At 39.1% G+C, this 17118-nt stretch overlaps 1 protein-coding gene across 1 annotated transcript in view; it reads left to right on the top strand.

The window, feature by feature from the left end:
- LOC127656553 (neuronal PAS domain-containing protein 3-like) overlaps positions 1-17118 on the top strand; it is a 375215-nt gene that overhangs the window by 174368 nt on the left and 183729 nt on the right. The window lies entirely within an intron of this gene.

The following is a 17118-nucleotide window of genomic DNA, read 5'->3' as shown; positions in this document are numbered from 1 at the left end:
GATATGATAGGTGTGGATGAGAAACAGATCAATATTTAAGTCTTATTATACTATCAATCTCCACTTTAACATTCTTCTTATTTTTCTTTTCTTCGTGCATATCGCCACCTACTTGCAGGGAGGAGAATATATGGACTAAATATTGATCTGTTTCTTATCCACACCTATCATATCACTTCCGAAGATATCAATTTAACCACTAGAGTCTATGGATTACTTTAAGCTGCCTTTATGTGCATTTTGGGGCTTCAAAATTTTGGTACCCATTCATTACCTACAGAGCTGAAATATTCTTCTAAAAATCTTAGTTTGTGTGCTGTAGAAGAAAGAAAGTCATGTACATCTGGGATGGTATGAGGGTGAGTAAATGATCAGATAATTTTGATTGTTTTTCATGGGAACTATCCTTTTAATAATCTGCGTTTTCATTTAGTAAAAAGGCAACATTATCAAATCTCAGTAGATTAGAAGTATGTTATCGCATATGAATGGTGTCACAGTCTACCTGTATTTGGCGTCTATGAGCTGTTTAACATCCGAGTAAATGATAAATGACATATCCTGAGGTCTACCTGTGTTTCAGGAAAGCTCAAGGGGCTGTGATTTTCCTATATTTCACCTCAGAGGGTTAAAAATAAATCTTGTCCATTCTTAGCCACAGCATCGGTGTCCTTTCAAATTCCTTTTAATGACACTGAACGAAAAGCGCAATTTACACCAGTCACCTGTGTCCAGATAAAAGCAGATAAGGAATATTTAAATAATGTTCGGTGGTCCCTGGACTGCCAGCGCTATTCCCTTTCGACAGGTTAAGTGTGCGACAGAGAAGCGGAAATTTCTAATTAACACCAATACCAGACGTGAAGTCTGTCGAGGCGTGGCCTTTTCAAGGAAGGACTTGTTCCTGGCAAATTGTCCCCATTAATCTTCAGCTTAATTGATTGTGAAAAGTTTTAGGATGACATTTTAAAAAAGCATGCTCGGCTGGTGATTGATCGGTAGAAAATGAACTAATAATGGATGCAAGGCAGTCATTAGTTGTGGAGCGCCGAGGCTAATTTTAGACAGCTTAAAGTGTGTTTGATAACGTTTAATAAAGAGGACGGAGGGGATGAGCTGCTAACCAGCACTTTACCCAAAGATAGACAAAAACAGCCTGCACATATGTGAATAATACACACATATACAACACATGGTTTTACATAGGAATGGTCTTGTATATCATTTTGCATGTATTTTTAAAATACTCACAAGGTTATGTCAGGGCAAGTACTTTTACCTTCCTAGTGGTATAGCTGAACATCAAATCAAAATGCACCATATTTACATTCTTAAAATACTCTACTTAATATCTCTCTCTTAATATATATCTATATATTTTATTGTCAAATTGGATGAGTAGTGCTGGTTAATTTTCTTGTTGCTGCTTATAGGAACTTGATTCAGTTATATGATGCTTTAATGGAAAGATATTTGCATTAGAGTGAATGAACTACAGAGTTGAACTTGAAATTGTAAGCTTTTGCTCTGTCTAGGTTGCTGTAGGCAACTTCATGCTGTTGTATTGTGTGACTGGTGTGACCCAGCTGACCTGGGGACCAGACTTGAGCACAGAAAATCCTCTGTGTCCCTTTGTTTATGCATAAATAAGCTGCATACATTTACCACCCAGTTTTGTCAACCCAGATAATACATTTGATAATTTTACCCACAGACCTGCTTTTATATGCAGACAGCTGCTCTAAAACGCTGATTTCTCACCGCTATTTAATGTCATGGCACGATAATATCAATAATGTCTTTTTCTGTCCCAACTTAAACAGTAGCCCATAGAAAACTGGACAGAGGTTATGTATTATAGGCTAAAGGATAGTTGTTGTGATACTTGTGGTTTTTAAAGGGACATATAATCGTTATCCATGAACATGTCACACTAAACGATCAAAGACTGACGGTTTTGCTCTATGGCAAGAGAAATCTTTTACGATTAGTGAATTTTGTCTCAGACTGCAACATTGTGGCTTTTTAAGTTTTAACATGGTTAACTCAGCCTACTATTCCTCCAGTAGTGTCTCCGCCCGCCTGAGGGTGATGCTGTTCCAGCGGTGTCAGTACAGCCTGCGCCAGTGCTTGCGGCCACAGAAATGATGGTTGTGTCCACTCACACAGCGCATTGTCATTGTCATTTGCGTGGGCAACGGGCCGGATTGATGCCGACCACAGCTATAGGTCATTAGCGGAGAGCTCAGAAGTCATCTGTCCATATGGCTAAATAATAGCATTTATATCACCCAGATCATGCTTAGCAAGAGATCAAATATAGATGCAGGGCTTCGTTTAAAGGCAGATGAGAGCTTAGTTGTCTGTGAAGGGCAAAAGCAGTGGATGATCATGAACACAGCAAGGAAAAAGAGAACCTTAGTCTGGGCTTTTTGGGAGAAAAGGCTCGTCAGTAAATGAGTTAATGGATAGTTTACAAAGCTGCTAAATGTTTACAATCATGCATGTTTTGGGAGCTGCCATATGGTCTGACCTTGACTGTATTTGGCTTTCAGCCTCTAAAAACTTCAGAAAACAAGGTATGTTTGCCATGAAACCTATTTTGCCACTTAAAGAGATAGTTACATCTCATTTACTCACCCTTTACATGTCGTTCCAAACCCTTATGACTTTCTTTTTTTAGGTGGAACATAATAGTACTGAATAAACATACTGAATATCTTGGTCGATAGCTTAAAAAAGAACCCTTAAAGTATCATAAAAGCTGTCCATGCAATTTGTGTGTCCTATTCCATGTCTTCTGAAGGCATACGATAGGTCATATGGCATGACAATTTAGCATACTACTGTTTTAAATGTTTGTTGTTGAATAATGTGTACTCAGGGATGGACTAACCACTGAAACCGATTGGGCCATTGCCCAAGGGCCTCTAAACCCAAAGGGCCTTGAGCTCTAAATCAATTATGTATTTATTTTGAGATATCTATCATAAATCCACGTAAATGTCAGCCTTATGTGAAATACAATTTGTTCAGCCAAATGCGTGCTGGATGACTCGAGTGCATGCTCAGGTAATCTCACAGGTGCAGCGCGTTTATTTGAAGGACTAAAGAGAACAGTGTCTGATTTACAAAATCCTTCCAAACACAAAGATAAGGTGCCGTTTACGCTGGATGTGTGCAAAGTTGATGGTTTAAATTCATATAAGTGACAGAATTTGTGAAACAGTATAGAGGACTTTAAAATGTTTATGTCCTGCATGCATTAATGTTTAATGATAAAGAGAAACGTGCCTTAATACCTTAACTATGTTCACAGAAACCTTTTGTAATATTTGGTTAACCGCAAGAGTTCACTAATGGTTATACTGTTATTTGTCGGGAGTCTGGAATCAAGAAAGTGTATTGCCGTGGATGCGTTAAACACAATCTCAGATAGCGGGAAATAAAGTGCACAGTGAGCTATGAGCCTAAATAGTGTCGGAGACGCCGGTTCGAGTCCCGTTTGGAGTGGGACACCAGGGCCGGTTACAATGGTGCCGTGACCCGGATGGAAGTGAGGTTTAGGTGGGGTGAGGTTTACACACTGCATAGTTATCTACCAGCTGGCTCCCGTTACAGTAGCACAACAGGCCTATATAAATCTTCAAAGTGTGAGTAAGAGTCGCACGTTTTGTGCAAGTCAACCTGTACAATCTCATATCATTACTATGACTTGTCATGACACCGGGTTGGTGTGAACTTCTGAACACAGCCGGTGGTTGATCTATTTTGGCATTCATCATTTTGCATTCATAATAAGGTTGCGACAGAGAAGTTATATGAAAGTGTTTGATCTCCACTGAACAAATTAACGCTGTGTTGTTTGTTGCTCATTGGCATTTTTTATGTGTTATAGTGATAAAGGATGATGTGCTGTAAGACACTGGCAGCCTTAATTACAATAGGAATGTGATTGCGTGTGCGTGCGTGCGTGCGTGTGTGTGTGTGTGTGTGTGTGTGTGTGTGTGTGTCTGCACCTGTGGTGAGTGCTGGGGTGACAGGACACCAAACACCTCTTAATATGTCTTGCGGCTTCAAGTTCCCGCACTCAATCTTTCATCAACTCCTTGTTTACTTTTTTGCCTTTCATTCTTCTTTTGTCATTCTCCTGTCGTTGTTGTTTTTTTAGTTTTTTTCTATTTGCATCGTCTTTGTTGTTGTTGGCTTGTTTGTGATAATAGGGCTTGGATTAAAAAGAAAAGAAAAAAACAGACACTTTGAAAACCCTTCGATCTCCACATCGGTGGAAAGCGCAAAGACGACAGCTTTAGAAATGACAGCTGTGTACATTTGCATAACATCAAGGCGGAGCGAGGCAATGTCTTTGAGCCTGTCTGCGTGCAGCTCTCACCGCATGTAATCGCAGGTTGATTTGCGGTTCAGAGGAATCGCCATCAAGGTGCTGATGCGACGGAGCATGGCTCTGCGTACGAGCAGGTAGAAGGTGGCACAGACAAAATCAAATGCATTTAAGGAAGATTTTCTTCACCTCACAGGGCCTCATCTTCAAGATGTCAAGCCCGTCTCGTATATTTTTAGAGATGTTGTGCCCCTGATCTAGAGTAATATGTCACATACTCTAATTCTAGAAGTTAATGGGTCTGTTAATGTAAAATTGAAAATTCTGTAATTATTTACTCACCCTTGTGTTGTTACAAACCATAATACCAAAAAGCGTATTTTTTTGTCCTTTTTAGAGTTTGACAGCACTGTTGTATGGAAAAGAGAAGCATGAACATTCTGTCTCATATATGAAAGTGAATAAATAATGACAGATATTTACATTTTTGGTAGAACTATTCCTTTAATTACGGAACTACTGGAAGCAAGCTTTTTGTTGTGTTTGTCTTTCCCATACAAAAAAAAAAAAAAGTCTATGAATCAGATGAGTTGTTTTCACAGGGACACAAAGCTGGAGCTTATAGACAGTCTGTCCCACCCACCTGTCAGTCAGAGCTTTGGTCAGTGTGTATGAAGGAAAGATGCTGTTCTTACGATGTCATTGAAATGCCTGTTTGACTTCAACATCATTCTGCACATAAATAACTTTTCTTAACAAGCTCACTGTTATGCAGGAAAAATGCCCATGAGCACACTTACCAGATCACAGGGCAACGTCTAATGCACTGCAATATTCCACTGATAGCTCTTTAATGTAGTTTAATAATCACAATTTTGTTATTTTGTAGTCTCACTGATATATTTAAGAACATGTTTTCCCAAAATACTGTTCAGACAAATAGCGGAAATATGAAGCGATGCAGCTTGTACATTAGTTGTATCAAATTAGAAGCATTTATTGCATGCATTAAATTTAAATCACATGATCAATAATTCACAAAATTAGATTAATGACTAATTCTGCATCCCAAGTCAGATGTGGGATACTTATCTGGATACTTCCTAATTGTCTCTGACTTCATAAAGGCGTTCCCTAGCACTACATTCAGAAGATGATGTTTAACAAATCAAATGTTGCCGGCACGTGCTATTGGAATTATTGTAAATACAAGTTTCCTAGTCGGAAGTTGCACATGAAAGGCTCCATAAATGTATGACTGGGAAACTCTAAGATAATTTTGATGCCCGAGTTTTCGAGTTGGGAGTCGCCATTAACTTTCAACATGGCAAGAGTATCGTTTCTGTAGAGAATTTTTGGTTTATTCATTTTTAGCTCCCTTTGTTATCGGTTGTCATTTCGTACATATACATTTATGATAAGCGTATACTGTAGCATAAATTTAAAATACTGTAGCATAAATTTGACCAAAATTCCATTATTGTCTGCAAGGTGACCATAACATGTATTATGATGTCAAAATAAGAGTTCCCCAAGAAATATGCAAGAATAAACCTGGCATCCTCTATGTTTCCTAAGAAAGCACTTGAATGTGACGTACTTGTAATTAAGACTTTAAAAATGGGAAGTACAATAATTCCGATTACAAATGAAGGCTACACAAATGGCAATTTTACCATTAGCTTTGCAGGTGTTAGATTGTCCGTAAACAATTGACTTACTCTCGTAAAGTTAAATCATTGATGCAGTTTATTTGCTTAAAGGTGAACATTTGCCACTAACTGTTTACATCTCCCAGGGTGCCACCTTGTTCACACAATCTGCATCTGTATCTTGTGGAATCTTAGGGTTTTCGGCAAACATGTTAAAGTTGGAAGTCTGAATTAGCTTTCTGTTGCGCTTCTCCAAGCAAGAAGTTGGAAATTCTGACTTTCCGAGTTGGAAAGAATGGAGCATTACAGCATAACAATTGCTAGTCATGTAACCTTAACTGTAGAGGGGTCATCTAAAACAGAAACTCTGTAATCATTTAAATCTATAAATTTTTTGTAACACTTAAGAATGTAGTCCGGTTGATGTTGTCATATCAAGTAACATTTTTGACTTACATACAACCAGTTAATTTACATGTTACCACATGAAGCACGTTTTTATCTGATAAAACTTTTTTTATTGTTTACATTGTACATTTGACACACATTTTGCCATGTACTTTGATAAACACCAAGAATCATGTTAAATATTTTCTGCAGTTTTTTTGTATTCTTTTTTGACTCCGGCACTATAGTTGGTATCTCGTCTCTATTAGTCCAACACTGCCTTGCATCCCGGCGCATAGATTTGTAAAAAGCAAGGCAGATGTGTTTTGTGTGTTGTTCATCACGTGGCACTTGATATCGCAGTGTGAGCGTGTGTGAGGTCAGCGCTTGCTGCTTTTAGCTGCTTTATTTACTTCAACTGTCGGAAGACCTCCATAGCTTTGCCTTCACTCACTAATTTGCTGTTGAAAGCAAACATGTCAGAGCCCCTCTTGTTGTGGTTCACTAGCTTGCATAACATAATGTGAACAGCATTTACATATCCATAAACACACAAACACACACACACACACAGCTCAATCTCATTTCATGTGTTAGATGGCTTCTTGACAGATCATCCGCTCATCCGCTGTGCAACACAATGGATGACTTTTTACACTCTTCCAATCTATTTTAACACACACTCTCTCTTTCTCTTTCTCTTTCTTTTTCTCTTACTCACAACGCTGGTACAGTATTGGCCACACGCTACTATCTGTACATTTCTCATTCAAACAGTTAATTTTATGTCACCTCATTTTGCAAATGCTGTTCACAGAGTCCAAAATTAACTTTCTGACATAAAATTACATCCATCCATTGATCCATCCACAGAACTGCCACTCACTGGGTGTTTTATGTTTTTGGCACCATTCTGAGTAAACTCTAGAGACTGTTGTGTGTGAAAAAATCCCAGGAGATCAGCAGTAACAGAAAAACTCATATCAGCCCATCTGGCACCAACAATCATGCCACGGTCCAAATCACTACGATTTTTTTCCCCATTCTGATATTTGATGTGAGCACTAACTGAAGCTCTTGACCTGTATCTGCATGATTTTATGCATTAAACTGCTGCTTCACGATTGGCTGATTAGATAATTACATGAATAAGAAGGTGTACAGATGTTCCTAATATATTGCTCAGTTTGTTGTGTGCAGGTGAGAATTGCAGTCAGACAGGAAGCAGGGGGCGCCCATGTGTGTATAATTTTAGGTGTGTGTTTGTGTGTGTGTAGCTGCAGGTGGCAGCTGTGTGCAGGTGTGTTTGAGTTCGCCTGTCATTGGGTGGCAGGTGTTTTTGGGGTACAGGTAGAACCTGAGCACATGTGGCTGGTGGAACTGATGCTCTCTGTTAACATGGAATAAGTGACCACCCGGACACGATCCACCCATGAGACACTCAGAACAGGCATACAGACTTGTGACTTCCCCCGAAGTCTTCAAAATTGGTAATGTCAAACACGAAACACGTTATGTATGAAACACCATTTCGTACATTAACAGCACAACATGCCTATACATGCTAATGCAATGATGTCAGAGTGCATATTAATGCACAGACTGTATCGTCTACATTCAGCAGACTTTAGTTACAGCACAGACTGTCAATAAAACTCGACTGGACATCACCGAAGGATTTTGGAGAAAAAAGGTCAGTGGCCAGTGTAAAGCAAGGAATTTTGATGATCTGCCCTCTGTTTCCTGCGCTGCCCTTCTTGGTTCATTAGCAGTGGGAATTTGGACAGGGAAAATGTGTGTGTGTGTGTGTGTGTGTGTGTGTGTGTGTGTGTGTGTGTGTGTGTGTGTGTGTGTGTGTGTGTGTGTGTGTGTGTGTGTGTTGGGTGGTGGGGTAGATCCACCCTTATCATTTATGCAGTCAATAGCAAGGCTTGTCTGCATTCATAATTGTATGATTTTATTGGACAGTCTTTAAACAAACATTGTCTATGGTAATGCCCTGCCCTGATGGATGGGAGAGCTTTTCTCTGTGAATATCATTTGGATAATTAAAAATGACAGACCAAATCGCCCACTGTCTTGACCCACGCTTTGTCTCCCGAGTGATGCGGCGAGATGCTGATTGCTGTCAATCACGGGTCTGTCGAGGATTGGTGAACGCGGGCAGCCGTAAACTCTGACCTGCACTGTTGATCTGAAATAGATAACAACCTTGAAATACCTGCAGAATTTCAACAGGCTGGGAGAGCGGTGTGGGGCACCTTCCAGCCACTAAACAGCCACTTCCTCGACACACTCTCACTTTCTTTCTCTCTCTGTTGTAGGGTTGGGAACCGAGAAGTAGTGGTGTTTCAATCGTGAACAAATTTGTGTTCTGACGATGATTGAAATGATACGTTCTTGTTCACTTACATGCACTGACTCATATTTTTTGTTTTACATGTATGTAACGATGTATGTTACATGTTGGCAAACACTTTTATTCCAAGCGACTTAAGGCTAGGGTATACTTAATTTTTTTCTGTGCCACTCTGTCCAGTTCATGGTCAGGCGTTAGCAATTTTAAGTATACTTGTTTGACCTCAAACCCATATTGAATCGTTCGACACATGTGCCCTTTTAGGGGAAAGCACTTAAAGGGGAAATTAACCAACTAGCGGCTTACTTATTGGTGTCTGGTATGTTGGAATAGGAGAAAGTATTTCAACACTAATAAGATAACAGGTGTCACCTTTATGTATATACAGTAGTTAGGACAAATTACTCTGTATGTGCTAAAAGAATCATTAATGGAGTCATTAAGAAACCGGAACTGTTATTTGCAATTGGAAACGGAATCATTAAAATCTTTACTATTTACATTTCTACACTCTAGTTCTTTTTTCTCCTTCCTTACACTAAGCAATGGATTAAAAAATCAATTTGTTTGTCCACCTACAGGGTTTTACTACACCACTCAGATTCTGTGTTTCATTGTCTTTTGTCATGTCTTTATTCTCCTACCTACATCTGTTCTTTAGCTTTTTGTTAATCTCTCATTTCCTTTCTTTCACTTTTCAGTTCTCGAGTGCGTTCCTATGGCCTACCACATACTTTTATATGATAATTTATATAAGCTGCCAGTTGCTTTTTCTTTGCCAGCGAGCTGTCTTTCCTCTCGCTTTTGTAGTGTGGGTATTTAAGAGCTTTAATTATAACAAAACAGTGGATGCTGTCTCTATTATCATATACAAGCAAGCTTCACTTTATGAGTCAAAAAGAGCAGAGTGCAGAAACTGTTTAGCATTTGTAAACTGCATATGTTACTACAGTATATCCCAAATGTGAGCTCTTTGAGACTTAAATATTTAAGAACATCTTAATTGTGAACTAACTGCTAATTTTATATAAATGTTTGAGCTAAATTGCAGACAAAGTCATTTAGCATTTCAAAACTGAATCTGTTTTACCCCAACAACAATGTACTGTGGTGGTATCGTGGAACAGTAATGTTACCAAATGTTAAAACCATAGTACTTTGATATATATTCAGTGCCATAGTACTGAGTGATTACCATTTTAATGTACCATGGTATTTATGTGGTAATTCAAGCAAGGTACTTAAAATAATGTACATACTTGTTGACTGCACCCCCAACCCATCTCCAAATTCAGCCAGACATTAGAAACAATACTTCTCATTGTAAAACTCCTCTTCGGGCGTGGTTGTAAAGGTATTAATGGAAAAGAGGAGGCGAGAACTGGCTTGACAATATAAATAATATTTTAATATTAAACAAATAGACAAACACACAAAAATGTTGGACAGCTGCCCATAAATCTCTCTCTGTCTGTCCCACTGCAGTCTCCAGTCGGCCTTTATCCCTCTCTGAGGCTTGATTAGCCTGATTAGGGGCCGGGGGTGTAGCATCACGACCCGGCCTTGCCCTCTGCCCTGTCACATTCCTCCCTTGTTCTCTCAGGCTGGGGTGCCCCCGGCATGATGAACACCCCCTCTTTCCCTGGGGAGGGGACAAGGGGAGGGAAACAAAAAAAATACGTACCTACGTAATGCCGATTGTGCCAAATTAACTAAAACATTTTAAAAAAGAGAGGGAAAGGCCAACATGGAGCGGCAGTGGGGGAGAGAGAGAGAGAGAGAGAGAGAGAGAGAGAGAGAGAAAAACACTTACTCGCCGGTTCTCCAATACGAAGTAGCTTGATCCTCGGCCACTCCTCCACCCTCTACTGGACGAAAGCCGCGCCTCCCCGGACGGGTCGGAATGCCCTGCCGCGTTTTTGGAGGACGGTAGGGGTCTCCCCCGTCCCTGGAAGCGGTAAACACTCCAGGCAGTTGATTGGGAGCCCCTCCTCCCCTCGCGTTCGGTGGCCATTCCACCACTTCCAGGCGGCCTGGCTCCTCCGTCCTCTGGCGGATGGCCACGGCTGCTCCGTTGGGGTGGATGGTAGTGGTGAGGACTCTACTATGGCACTCCCTCCTCCTTCCTGGGTTTCGGCACCAGTGTAAAGGTATTAATGGCAAGGAGGAGGTGAGAACCGGCTTGACAATATAAATAATATTTTAATAAGGAACTTAAACAAAAAGACAAACACACAAAGGTGTCGGACAGCTGCCTGTAAATCTCTCTCTCTGTCCCAATGCAGTCTTCAGTCAGCCTTTATCCCTCTCTGAGGCTTGATTAGGGGCCGGTATATACCATGATTATATACCATGGTCTGAAAGATTACCATATTCATGTACCATGGGATTTACCATGAAAATCAATGGAACTACATAAAAAAAGAAAACCTTTGTACATTTTTCAGTATGGTCCACTCCTCATCCATATGAAGATGGTGTACACCCCATCTATACTGCAAGCAAATGATGCAACAAAACTCTTTGTTGCGTCAAAACAAAAATTAACGCAACTTTCTAAAAATTCATGACAAATCCGAAGTGACAAAGCTAGAACACTCACGTTCGAATCAACGCAACTGTCTACTAAGTAATGATCAATATAACGTGACAATAACACCCCAGATAAAATCAACGAAACTATTTAAAAAGCCTTGAACAAACCAAAGCGATAAAACTAGAACACTACCTTAAAAATCAACGAAACTGTCTACAAAGTAATGACGAAACCGATGCAGCTAAACTAGAACGCTTCCATTAGAATAACGCAACTATCTACAAAGTAATGACCTAACCAAAGTGACAAAAGTATGACACTCCCGTTAAATCAATGAAACTGTCTTCAATGTCGCAAGCTTGCTCTATAGACAGCTTTGTTGCTTAAAATAGGAGCATGTCCGAGTGACCTAAAAGCCACAAAATGAAAATGCTCCTGTGATAATCTGCAGTTGTCTATATCGTAAAATTGACTTGTTTGCGGTTTAGTTTTAGGAGGGATGTCTGTATGAACGACAAGTCTGACTTTTAAATGATGAGGGGGAGAAATGTAGACCTCTGTCTCCAAATAGTGAATGCAAATCCGACTGTGGAAATTAATCCGCTCAATTCTCTGTTCCTCATTGTGTCGTGCCAAAGGAATTTGATCCCATTGAATAATTTCATTATAACTTGTGAGCTCTGGATTAATGAGTGTCTACACTGTAAAGAAGAAACTGTAGATGTGGAGCTGTCTTACTCCTCTCTTTCTGACTCTTTGTCTCTTTCTCGTTCTCTCCGTCACCTGCCGCAGAGTGAAACCCCAGACACAATCAATGTGCACAATGGCGTTCTTGTAAACAAGATTAATGCCCCATGTACTGTTTTAACAGCTTGTCAAGAAATCACATGAACACAATGCCAGCAGCTTATTTCACATCCGCACTACATTATTAAGCTGATATATACTTATTTATGATACTTTAAACCCTGGCGTGAACTATAGCATTAGAGAATATAGATGTACGTTCCATGTTGCTGCATGTTGTGACATTGAATGGGTGAATTCCACAAAAACATTTCCAGGGACTTATTTCACCCCAAAATCAAAAGGAAATGAATAATTAATTATATTTTGCTTAAAGAAAAATGTTATGCTAGTTTATTATTCATTACTGTAATGCAATGTTTTTTTTTATTTAGATTGCTATAAATCATAGAATGTGCAACAAATACTACCATGATGTATAAAAACTACAGTTAGTTCTGGTCCTCAAATCTGATAGGACGAGAGACGTTCCATGAGCACTGATGGTCTGACAGCATCAGCACTCGGACGCTTCACTGTGTGTATCACTCTGCTTGTGTTCGTCATCCTAAACTCCGCTTGTTTTCGTCATCCTAAATTAAAATGTAAGAGCAGTGCAGATGTGTTAAGAGCTAATATAGATAATTTATGTGTGCAATATGAGCCAGTTGGTGATGTGAAGTGAATCTGTTAGTCATTGTTTACATAGAACAGTGTCAAAGCTAGGAAATAGCTTTAAACAAACAACTTCAGCATTAAGGCTCATCACAGCTGAGGGACACAACAGACATTGATTACAGAACTCAAAGTGATTACCTCTTACCGGAGTTTCCACATTGGATACATACTGTTTAAAATGGTGGAGGAGATTGCGGTTTCTATAGTGAATGACTCTTGCTCACCGGCTACTGCGAAATAGAGATGAATACCCCCGCTTTGACGGCTATTTTAGCACTGAGAAAATCACAGCAGTGCTGATGTAAGGTAATATCGCATTCTTGCTTGTGTGATATTGCTTAAATATAAACAGTACTGTGCAATAGTTTTAGGCACTTGTGAAACATGTTGCATAGTGAGGATGTATTCAAAAATGATTCCATAAATAGTTTTCATTTATCACTTGATGTCATATGAAACTCGAGTAAACACAAAAAAGCTAAATCAATATTCGGTGTGACCACCTTTGCCTTTAAAACAGCACCAGCACACAGTTTTTCTTAGTTGTTGGCAGATAGAAATTTTAATTTAGCAAATGTTTGAGATTAACCCAAATATGCGGCTTTTACTTGTTTTTGCTTTCCTTTTTTTTTGTACGTTTTTCCACTTCTCTTCAATCTGTCGTAATATAATCCCACTAGTGAGGTTTGATATTGCCTGATTTCCTTCTTTTGGACAAACCTTTTTAAAATGAATATTAAAATGAAAGAGAGAAAAAGAGGAGACAAAGTAAGTGATTATTGCCTGTCAAAAGCAAACCACAATTATCTGGCATGAAATAATACAGATGATTTGTTAGTAAACTGATTACGAAGCCTGTTTATTCAAATTACTGAGTAGACTCATTAAAAAGGAAAAAAATCATTATTCTAAACACAAAATACTCTTGATATTGCATACCTCCTGCTGAGAGAGATTTGATTCATTTATATACTTTAATTCCCTTTATTGTTTTTTTTAAATCATGATAATCATCGTGACAATTATTAAAAGCCACAGTTAAAAATGTATGTTTCATTAGTGAACAAAATATCAAACATCATAAAAGTGACATCTGCCAACAAATTATGCTACTACTTTTCTCTGAGCTAACTTCTCTTTTTTTTCTTTTTTTTTAACAATGACTTTTAGCCATCTGGTGTCACAGTGATTTTTAGTGGATGTATGAAGTCAGTTTCCCTCAAGGTCACACAGGTGTCTTAACAGAGTAACCACAGTTCCCCGTCTGTCTCTCACTTCGACGTTGTGTCAAAGAAGCGAGGACACTAGGGGTCTCTCTTGAGCCCTGAATATGCCTCTGATCTATGAAAAAAGGCCAATGGGAATTAGGCAGACAGTATTTGCATACCCCGCCCCCGGACATACGGGTATAAAAGCGGGCAAATACGTAGAGTTCATTCAGGAATTTTCTGAGGAGGCGGAAATGGTCCGGCCACTACAGTGGCTCAGCTCAGCGACGTGGCCGGGAGGACACAACCTAGACGGTATAGTTCCGTAACCTAGACGGTATAGTTCATCACATTAAATATGGATATGTTTCACTAACATTTTGAACAGTTTTATATTGCTTTATATTTTAAAACCTAACAAACTATTTTTGTGTAATATTTCACTTGAAAAGTGTCCTTGTGATCTCTTTCTTTAAAATAAATGCCACTTGGTTTAACATTTTGTTATCAAATCCAATGACATTCATACAAGTGTGGCTTAAGTGTTTAAATACTTTAACACTGGCCACTGTATATGCATCTATTCTGCATCATTATATGCCAAAAATAAGCATAAACAAACAAGCCAATAAAAAAATAAGAAGAAAGAACATCTGAACACTTTCGACTCTGGCCTCCAGGCCTTGTCCTGCATTGGTTTAGTCCAGCGGAGGGTTTTTAGCATGCTGTTTTATTGCACTCTGAGATTGCCCCAAGGCTGTAATGTGAGAGAATCTCCATCTCGTTAGAGTTGGAATGGGAGACTCCTGTTGGTTTGGGTGCTGAAACACTTAGCTTTAATTGCATTTGATGGCGGCACTGCTAAACAAACCAGAGGAAAGAGCTTATTGCATTTCACCAGGGGTCCCGTCATGTGATCTTTAAACAGAAAGGCTTCATTTCAACATTGAGAATAACACGCTGCTGTTTATAATATTGGTTAAAGCTCTTTTGTTTTTTAGTCACTATGTTAAGACACTTTCATTGAAAGGGAGTAAGTACAGTAAATGTCTTTTCACAGTGCTGTTCTCGTCTCTCTCTCTCTCTCTCTCTCTCTCTCTCTCTCTCTCTCTCTCTCTCTGGCTATGGTCTCATTTTCTCTTTTTACTCATGCTGGTAGTGAGAAGTCATGTTCGTATAGTGACTCAGAGTTTCCCTGGGGCATGATTTTATGATCTACTGGCAGATGCAGCTCTCTCTCTCTGCTCTCTCTCTCTCTCTCTCTCTCACTCTCTCTCTAGCCTGGTTTATAATAAAGGAACCGTATTGTTCAATAACTCATAGTGCCAGTTTTGACATTTTAAACCATTTACAAAAAAATGTTTTTTTGCACTAAGTAAATGTTGCTCATAGAAAATACATTATTTCCTGTAAGTACAAGAAAATATGTTTTGCATAATGCACAAGCTGCAATTTTCTATACAACGAAATGTGTATAGTGGTTGGGGGCTGTCAAACACCAAAAGTACAAAAAAGCATGATAAAACTAGTCTAAACGCTATATTTAACTCTTCTGAATCCGTATGGTACTGTAGCTTTATTTTAGGAACAGACTGGAGTTTTTAAGTTCTTATTCACTGACAATCTTGGTACAAACTCACTCCACTGGTTGAGCCTAGTGATGGGCATTTTTGAGTAATTTTGTAGTCGAGTATTCTAACACCCTGTCTACACTGGACACGTTGGCACGGACATTCTAAAGCGTTTATTTTGGCAGTAGTGGCGCCAGCACGTGCAGTGCAAAATGGAACAGGATACCTGTTTACTGTTGGCGCCACAATGAATGCTTCCAGTTTAGACAGCACCATTGATTATAATGGGTTCTATATTGCTTGTGATGTGCTGCTCATGTCCTGAGTAGAAAAAGGCAGGATGTAACCCATGAAAAAAGAAGTACCTGATTTCTCGTGAATTAAAATGCACATTAAAAATAGCAAATATGTACATGCCATTCATAAGTTGATTTTATAAATTTGATTATACAAAAAAATTTATGAACAATATGCATTCATACAACTGAAAAACAAAAAAGATTTAAAAATAACAGCAAAAGTATTTGATCTCAACAGGAGCTTACATAGAAAGCAATACTGATGCCATTAGGATAATGCACAGATATAAACAACAAGAATCAAATACAAATAGAGTAGAATTCTGAATTAAGAATCAAAATCAAGGATTGCCATGTAATATAACTTGGTTTTGCTTTAGAATGATATCTTTTTCTCTCATTTACTGTAACACCGCAATGACTTACATCAACAGCACCTCCCAGTGGACTCAAATGTAACTGCAAGATTTGGTGAGAGATTCAGTGGGATTCAGTGGGAAAATACAAAGTAATTCTGCACGGCTCTTGGTAGAAAAGTGCAGAAAGGAAAATTGTATTTGTGATATTCGAGTAGTGTACTCAACTACTCGTGCACATCCCTAGTTGAGCCAGATTTTAATGTGTTGGACTTTAGTGTGTTATTACGACACCACAAGTGGCACCAAACGGAATTACAATGGTAAATGGTCTGCACTTATGTCATGCTTTTTTAACCTTAGCGGTTTTCAAAGCGTTTTACACTGTGACTCATTCACCCATTCACACGCACACTCACACACCACTCAAATAATCTGCTTGATGTAGAGTTTTGACATAACAACATTGGCTCAACCAATGGGTTGAGTTTGAGGTGGGACAACTGACCAATGTCAGATGGGGGGAGTGTTTAAAACTTGTTTAGATGTCCTTATTTTTAAAATTTTGTTTTGTGACATGGAAAATACACACTTTAAAAAAAAATCCATCACTTTTAACCAGCTTCTAGTCTTTGCCAGTATAACGGCATGTGTGACTGTGTCGTTGGCACCGAGACGTCTCTTGTTTTCATTATGTAACATCTGTGGGCGCTCCATGTTGCACTGTTTGTCTCACTTTCTCCACCTGAGTGCTGGAATCAGCTTTCTGTCACAGGCGTGCAGTCATTATTCACCTGGCGCCTGCCTGCATAAGTAACACCGCAAACCAGAAGCCAGACACGCAGTACGCACGGCTCACAGGCTGGGAGAGAGTGAGGGAATATAGTAAGTAAATATTCCATGCTGTTACCCAGCCATTCAATTTATTTGTTTGTGAGGACACA

Source organism: Xyrauchen texanus, chromosome 16 (assembly GCF_025860055.1).
Source record: "Xyrauchen texanus isolate HMW12.3.18 chromosome 16, RBS_HiC_50CHRs, whole genome shotgun sequence".
NCBI lineage: Eukaryota > Metazoa > Chordata > Actinopteri > Cypriniformes > Catostomidae > Xyrauchen > Xyrauchen texanus.
The sequence above is the reverse complement of the archived record's forward strand: the minus strand, read 5'-3'. Positions and strand labels throughout refer to the sequence as shown.